The following is a 9575-nucleotide window of genomic DNA, read 5'->3' on the forward strand; positions in this document are numbered from 1 at the left end:
GATTGTATGGCCGTGGTTCCTATTTACAATACAACGTCTCTTCCGTTCAGCTGTTTATCCCACTGAAGCGAGAGACAGTTGATTATTTGACGGAATCAATCGTACAGGCCGTAACTACCATTCGAAATAGCCCGTGTTTTCCTCTTCGTTGTTTCACAATTAGAAAACACATTCCGACTGTCACTTTCTTGATTTGTTTACCGACGCTCTGATTGGTCGAATGAAAAGTCATTCTGACGTGACCCCTAACGGGATGTCGTCAGATCTTTGTTTAGCGGTAGTGAGAATTAAGACATAAGTTTAATCATTTGGATGACGTGATTATCCATGGGGATTGCTCGGTACATGGAGGTGTATTTTTGACAAAATAAATATTTCAACTAGCATGTAATTGGTATTTTGAGAACGTGAGGGGGAAGCTGGCGCACATACACACACGAATATATATGTCATTTGGAATTTGGGGTAAAGATTCTTGCACACTGGTGGCAGCAATGATACTCATGAGTTACGAAGGTGTCACGGGGGGGGGTGTCTTCGTTGCTCATGCGGTCGTCCACTTGCAACCAAACACGATTTTTTACAGGGCAAGTCACACAGCAGGAATGTTAGTTCTTTTCCCCCTGGGTGTTTCGTGTCAAAAACACAATGTGCGTTGTAAGTGCCTACTAATGAGGATCGGGAGGACACGATGTGTGTTGTTAGTGCCTGCTATTGTGGATCGGGTGAACACAATGTACGTTGTAAGTTCCTGCTGACTGTATGGACACAATGTATGTTGTAAGTGCCTACTAACTGTAATCGTGTGGACACAATGTATGTTGTATGTGCCTACTAATGAGGATCTGGAGGACACAATGTATGTTGTATGTGCCCACTAATGAGGATCGGGAGGACACAATGTATGTTGTATGTGCCCACTAATGAGGATCGGGAGGACACAATGTATGTTGTATGTGCCTACTAATGAGGATCGGGGGAACACAATGTATGTTGTATGTGCCTACTAATGAGGATCGGGGGGAACACAATGTATGTTGTAAGTGCCCACTAATGAGGATCGGGGGAACACAATGTATGTTGTAAGTGCCCACTAATAAGGATCGGGGAAACACACTGTATGTTATATATGCCCACTTATGAGGATCGGGAGGACACAATGTATGTTGTATGTGCCTACTGATGAGGATCGGGAGGACACGATGTATGTTGTATGTGCCTACTGATAAGGATCGGGAGGACACAATGTATGTTGTATGTGCCCACTAATGAGGATCGGGAGGACACAATGTATGTTGTATGTGCCCACTAATGAGGATCGGGAGGACACAATGTATGTTGTAAGTGCCTACTAATGAGGATCGGGAGGACACAATGTATGTTGTATGTGCCCACTAATGAGGATCGGGAGGACACAATGTATGTTGTAAGTGCCCACTAATGAGGATCGGGAGGACACAATGTATGTTGTAAGTGCCTAATAATGAGGATCGGGGGAACACAATGTATGTTGTATGTGCCTACTAATGGGGATCGGGAGGACACAATGTATGTTGTAAGTGCCTAATAATGAGGATCGGGAGGACACAATGTATGTTGTAAGTGCCCACTAATGAGGATCAGGGGAACACAATGTATGTTGTAAGTGCCTACTAATGAGGATCGGGAGGACACAATGTATGTTGTAAGTGCCTACTAATGAGGATCGGTAGGACACAATGTATGTTGTAAGTGCCTACTAATGAGGATCGGGGGAACACAATGTATGTTGTATGTGCCCACTAATGAGGATCAGGGGAACACAATGTATGTTGTAAGTGCCCACTAATGAGGATCGGGAGGACACAATGTATGTTGTATGTGCCCACTAATGAGGATCGGGGGAACACAATTTATGTTGTAAGTGCCTACTAATGAGGATCGGGAGGACACAATGTATGTTGTATGTCCCCACTAATGAGGATCAGGAGGACACAATGTATGTTGTATGTGCCTACTAATGAGGATCGGGAGGACACAATGTATGTTGTAAGTGCCTAATAATGAGGATCGGGGGAACACAATGTATGTTGTATGTGCCTACAAATGGGGATCGGGAGGACACAATGTATGTTGTAAGTGCCTAATAATGAGGATCGGGAGGACACAATGTATGTTGTAAGTGCCTACTAATGAGGATCGGGAGGACACAATGTATGTTGTAAGTGCCTAATAATGAGGATCGGGGGGACACAATGTATGTTGTAAGTGCCTACTAATGAGGATCGGGAGGACACAATGTATGTTGTATGTGCCCACTAATGAGGATCGGGAGGACACAATGTATGTTATATATGCCCACTAATGAGGATCGGGAGGACACAATGTATGTTATATATGCCCAATAATGAGGATCGGGAGGACACAATGTATGTTGTAAGTGCCCACTAATGAGGATCAGGGGAACACAATGTATGTTGTAAGTGCCTACTAATGAGGATCGGGAGGACACAATGTATGTTGTAAGTGCCTACTAATGAGGATCGGTAGGACACAATGTATGTTGTAAGTGCCTACTAATGAGGATCGGGGGAACACAATGTATGTTGTATGTGCCCACTAATGAGGATCAGGGGAACACAATGTATGTTGTAAGTGCCCACTAATGAGGATCGGGAGGACACAATGTATGTTGTATGTGCCCACTAATGAGGATCGGGGGAACACAATGTATGTTGTAAGTGCCTACTAATGAGGATCGGGAGGACACAATGTATGTTGTATGTCCCCACTAATGAGGATCAGGAGGACACAATGTATGTTGTATGTGCCCACTAATGAGGATCGGGAGGACACAATGTATGTTGTATGTGCCTACTAATGAGGATCGGGAGGACACAATGTATGTTGTATGTGCCCACTAATGAGGATCGGGGGAACACAATGTATGTTATATATGCCCACTAATGAGGATCAGGAGGACACAATGTATGTTGTATGTGCCTACTAATGAGGATCGGGAGGACACAATGTATGTTATATATGCCCACTAATGAGGATCGGGAGGACACAATGTATGTTGTATGTGCCTACTAATGAGGATCGGGAGGACACAATGTATGTTGTATATGCCCACTAATGAGGATCGGGAGGACACAATGTATGTTGTAAGTGCCCACTAATGAGGATCGGGAGGACACAATGTATGTTGTATGTGCCTACTAATGAGGATCGGGGGAACACAATGTATGTTGTATGTGCCTACTAATGAGGATCGGGAGGACACAATGTATGTTGTAAGTGCCTACTAATGAGGATCGGGAGGACACAATGTATGTTGTAAGTGCCTACTAATGAGGATCGGGAGGACACAATGTATGTTGTATGTGCCCACTAATGAGGATCGGGGGAACACAATGTATGTTATATATGCCCACTAATGAGGATCAGGAGGACACAATGTATGTTGTATGTGCCTACTAATGAGGATCGGGAGGACACAATGTATGTTGTATGTGCCTACTAATGAGGATCGGGGGAACACAATGTATGTTGTATGTGCCTACTAATGAGGATCGGGAGGACACAATGTATGTTGTATGTGCCTACTAATGAGGATCGGGGGAACACAATGTATGTTGTATGTGCCTACTAATGAGGATCGGGAGGACACAATGTATGTTGTAAGTGCCTACTAATGAGGATCGGGAGGACACAATGTATGTTGTATGTGCCTACTAATGAGGATCGGGAGGACACAATGTATGTTGTAAGTGCCTACTAATGAGGATCGGGAGGACACAATGTATGTTGTATGTGCCTACTAATGAGGATCGGGAGGACACAATGTATGTTGTAAGTGCCTACTAATGAGGATCGGGAGGACACAATGTATGTTGTATGTGCCTACTAATGAGGATCGGGGGAACACAATGTATGTTGTATGTGCCTACTAATGAGGATCGGGAGGACACAATGTATGTTGTAAGTGCCTACTAATGAGGATCGGGAGGACACAATGTATGTTGTAAGTGCCTACTAATGAGGATCGGTAGGACACAATGTATGTTGTATGTGCCCACTAATGAGGATCGGGGGAACACAATGTATGTTATATATGCCCACTAATGAGGATCAGGAGGACACAATGTATGTTGTATGTGCCTACTAATGAGGATCGGGAGGACACAATGTATGTTATATATGCCCACTAATGAGGATCGGGAGGACACAATGTATGTTGTATGTGCCCACTAATGAGGATCGGGAGGACACAATGTATGTTGTATGTGCCCACTAATGAGGATCGGGAGGACACAATGTATGTTGTAAGTGCCTACTAATGAGGATCGGGTGGACACACTGTATGTTGTAAGTGCCTACTAATGAGGATCGGGAGGACACGATGTATGTTGTATATGCCTACTAATGAGGATCGTGGGAACACACTGTATGTTGTAAGTGCCCACTAATGAGGATCTGGAGGACACGATGTATGTTCTATGTGCCCACTAATGAGGATCGGGAGGACACGATGTATGTTGTAAGTGCCCACTAATGAGGATCGGGAGGACACAATGTATGTTGTATATGCCCACTAATGAGGATCGGGAGGACAGAATGTATGTTGTAAGTGCCCACTAATGAGGATCGGGAGGACACAATGTATGTTGTATGTGCCCACTAATGAGGATCGGGAGGACACAATGTATGTTGTATGTGCCTACTAATGAGGATCGGGAGGACACAATGTATGTTGTAAGTGCCCACTAATGAGGATCGGGAGGACACAATGTATGTTGTAAGTGCCTACTAATGAGGATCGGGAGGACACAATGTATGTTATATATGCCCACTAATGAGGATCGGGAGGACACAATGTATGTTGTATGTGCCTACTAATGAGGATCGGGAGAACACAATGTATGTTGTATGTGCCCACTAATGAGGATCGGGAGGACACAATGTATGTTATATATGCCCACTAATGAGGATCGGGAGGACACAATGTATGTTGTATGTGCCCACTAATGAGGATCGGGAGGACACAATGTATGTTGTATATGCCCACTAATGAGGATCGGGAGGACACAATGTATGTTGTATGTGCCCACTAATGAGGATCGGGAGGACACAATGTATGTTGTAAGTGCCCACTAATGAGGATCGGGAGGACACAATGTATGTTGTAAGTGCCCACTAATGAGGATCGGGAGAACACAATGTATGTTGTATGTGCCCACTAATGAGGATCGGGAGGACACAATGTATGTTGTATGTGCCTACTAATGAGGATCGGGAGGACACAATGTATGTTGTATGTGCCTACTAATGAGGATCGGGAGGACACAATGTATGTTGTAAGTGCCCACTAATGAGGATCGGGAGGACACGATGTATGTTGTAAGTGCCCACTAATGAGGATCGGGAGGACAGAATGTATGTTGTATGTGCCTACTAATGAGGATCGGGAGGACACAATGTATGTTGTAAGTGCCCACTAATGAGGATCGGGAGGACAGAATGTATGTTGTAAGTGCCCACTAATGAGGATCGGGAGGACACAATGTATGTTGTAAGTGCCCACTAATGAGGATCGGGAGGACAGAATGTATGTTGTATGTGCCTACTAATGAGGATCGGGAGGACACACTGTATGTTGTATGTGCCTACTAATGAGGATCGGGAGGACACAATGTATGTTGTAAGTGCCTACTAATGAGGATCGGGAGGACACGATGTATGTTGTAAGTGCCCACTAATGAGGATCGGGAGGACACAATGTATGTTGTAAGTGCCCACTAATGAGGATCGGGAGGACACAATGTATGTTGTATATGCCCACTAATGAGGATCGGGAGGACACAATGTATGTTGTATGTGCCTACTAATGAGGATCGGGAGGACACAATGTATGTTGTATGTGCCTACTAATGAGGATCGGGAGGACACAATGTATGTTGTAAGTGCCTACTAATGAGGATCGGGAGGACACAATGTATGTTGTAAGTGCCTACTAATGAGGATCGGGAGGACACAATGTATGTTGTATGTGCCCACTAATGAGGATCGGGGGAACACAATGTATGTTATATATGCCCACTAATGAGGATCAGGAGGACACAATGTATGTTGTATGTGCCTACTAATGAGGATCGGGAGGACACAATGTATGTTGTATGTGCCTACTAATGAGGATCGGGGGAACACAATGTATGTTGTATGTGCCTACTAATGAGGATCGGGAGGACACAATGTATGTTGTATGTGCCTACTAATGAGGATCGGGGGAACACAATGTATGTTGTATGTGCCTACTAATGAGGATCGGGAGGACACAATGTATGTTGTAAGTGCCTACTAATGAGGATCGGGAGGACACAATGTATGTTGTATGTGCCTACTAATGAGGATCGGGAGGACACAATGTATGTTGTAAGTGCCTACTAATGAGGATCGGGAGGACACAATGTATGTTGTATGTGCCTACTAATGAGGATCGGGAGGACACAATGTATGTTGTAAGTGCCTACTAATGAGGATCGGGAGGACACAATGTATGTTGTATGTGCCTACTAATGAGGATCGGGGGAACACAATGTATGTTGTATGTGCCTACTAATGAGGATCGGGAGGACACAATGTATGTTGTAAGTGCCTACTAATGAGGATCGGGAGGACACAATGTATGTTGTAAGTGCCCACTAATGAGGATCGGGAGGACAGAATGTATGTTGTATGTGCCTACTAATGAGGATCGGGAGGACACAATGTATGTTGTATGTGCCTACTAATGAGGATCGGGAGGACACAATGTATGTTGTAAGTGCCTACTAATGAGGATCGGGAGGACACGATGTATGTTGTAAGTGCCCACTAATGAGGATCGGGAGGACACAATGTATGTTGTAAGTGCCCACTAATGAGGATCGGGAGGACACAATGTATGTTGTATATGCCCACTAATGAGGATCGGGAGGACACAATGTATGTTGTATGTGCCTACTAATGAGGATCGGGAGGACACAATGTATGTTGTATGTGCCTACTAATGAGGATCGGGAGGACACAATGTATGTTATATATGCCCACTAATGAGGATCGGGAGGACACAATGTATGTTGTAAGTGCCTACTAATGAGGATCGTGGGAACACACTGTATGTTGTATGTGCCTACTAATGAGGATCGGGAGGACACAATGTATGTTGTATGTGCCCACTAATGAGGATCGGGAGGACAGAATGTATGTTGTATGTGCCTACTAATGAGGATCGGGAGGACACAATGTATGTTGTATGTGCCCACTAATGAGGATCGGGAGGACACAATGTATGTTGTATGTGCCTACTAATGAGGATCAGGAGGACACAATGTATGTTGTATGTGCCCACTAATGAGGATCGGGAGGACACAATGTATGTTGTATATGCCCACTAATGAGGATCGTGGGAACACAATGTATGTTGTAAGTGCCCACTAATGAGGATCGGGAGGACACAATGTATGTTGTAAGTGCCTACTAATGAGGATCGGGAGGACAGAATGTATGTTGTATGTGCCTACTAATGAGGATCGGGAGGACACAATGTATGTTGTATGTCCCCACTAATGAGGATCGGGAGGACACAATGTATGTTGTAAGTGCCCACTAATGAGGATCGGGAGGACACAATGTATGTTGTAAGTGCCTACTAATGAGGATCGGGAGGACACAATGTATGTTGTATGTGCCCACTAATGAGGATCGGGGGGACACAATGTATGTTGTATGTGCCTACTAATGAGGATCGGGAGGACACAATGTATGTTGTAAGTGCCCACTAATGAGGATCGGGAGAACACAATGTATGTTGTATGTGCCCACTAATGAGGATCGGGAGGACACGATGTATGTTGTAAGTGCCCACTAATGAGGATCGGGGGAACACAATGTATGTTGTATGTGCCTACTAATGAGGACCGGGTGGACACAATGTATGTTGTATGTGCCCACTAATGAGGATCGGGAGGACACGATGTATGTTGTATGTGTCTACTAATGAGGATCGGGAGGACACGATGTATGTTGTAAGTGCCCACTAATGAGGATCGGGAGAACACAATGTATGTTGTATGTGCCCACTAATGAGGATCGGGAGGACACGATGTATGTTGTATGTGTCTACTAATGAGGATCGGGAGGACACAATGTATGTTGTAAGTGCCTACTAATGAGGATCGGGAGGACACAATGTATGTTGTAAGTGCCCACTAATGAGGATCGGGAGGACAGAATGTATGTTGTAAGTGCCCACTAATGAGGATCGGGAGGACACAATGTATGTTGTAAGTGCCCACTAATGAGGATCGGGAGGACAGAATGTATGTTGTATGTGCCTACTAATGAGGATCGGGAGGACACACTGTATGTTGTATGTGCCTACTAATGAGGATCGGGAGGACACAATGTATGTTGTAAGTGCCTACTAATGAGGATCGGGAGGACACGATGTATGTTGTAAGTGCCCACTAATGAGGATCGGGAGGACACAATGTATGTTGTAAGTGCCCACTAATGAGGATCGGGAGGACACAATGTATGTTGTATATGCCCACTAATGAGGATCGGGAGGACACAATGTATGTTGTATGTGCCTACTAATGAGGATCGGGAGGACACAATGTATGTTGTATGTGCCTACTAATGAGGATCGGGAGGACACAATGTATGTTGTAAGTGCCTACTAATGAGGATCGGGAGGACACAATGTATGTTGTAAGTGCCTACTAATGAGGATCGGGAGGACACAATGTATGTTGTATGTGCCCACTAATGAGGATCGGGGGAACACAATGTATGTTATATATGCCCACTAATGAGGATCAGGAGGACACAATGTATGTTGTATGTGCCTACTAATGAGGATCGGGAGGACACAATGTATGTTGTATGTGCCTACTAATGAGGATCGGGGGAACACAATGTATGTTGTATGTGCCTACTAATGAGGATCGGGAGGACACAATGTATGTTGTATGTGCCTACTAATGAGGATCGGGGGAACACAATGTATGTTGTATGTGCCTACTAATGAGGATCGGGAGGACACAATGTATGTTGTAAGTGCCTACTAATGAGGATCGGGAGGACACAATGTATGTTGTATGTGCCTACTAATGAGGATCGGGAGGACACAATGTATGTTGTAAGTGCCTACTAATGAGGATCGGGAGGACACAATGTATGTTGTATGTGCCTACTAATGAGGATCGGGAGGACACAATGTATGTTGTAAGTGCCTACTAATGAGGATCGGGAGGACACAATGTATGTTGTATGTGCCTACTAATGAGGATCGGGGGAACACAATGTATGTTGTATGTGCCTACTAATGAGGATCGGGAGGACACAATGTATGTTGTAAGTGCCTACTAATGAGGATCGGGAGGACACAATGTATGTTGTAAGTGCCCACTAATGAGGATCGGGAGGACAGAATGTATGTTGTATGTGCCTACTAATGAGGATCGGGAGGACACACTGTATGTTGTATGTGCCTACTAATGAGGATCGGGAGGACACAATGTATGTTGTAAATGCCTACTAATGAGGAT

The sequence above is a fragment of the Haliotis rufescens genome, unplaced genomic scaffold (genome assembly GCF_023055435.1).
Source record: "Haliotis rufescens isolate VD_foot unplaced genomic scaffold, xgHalRufe1.0.p SCAF_4, whole genome shotgun sequence".
NCBI classification, from domain to species: Eukaryota; Metazoa; Mollusca; class Gastropoda; order Lepetellida; family Haliotidae; genus Haliotis; species Haliotis rufescens.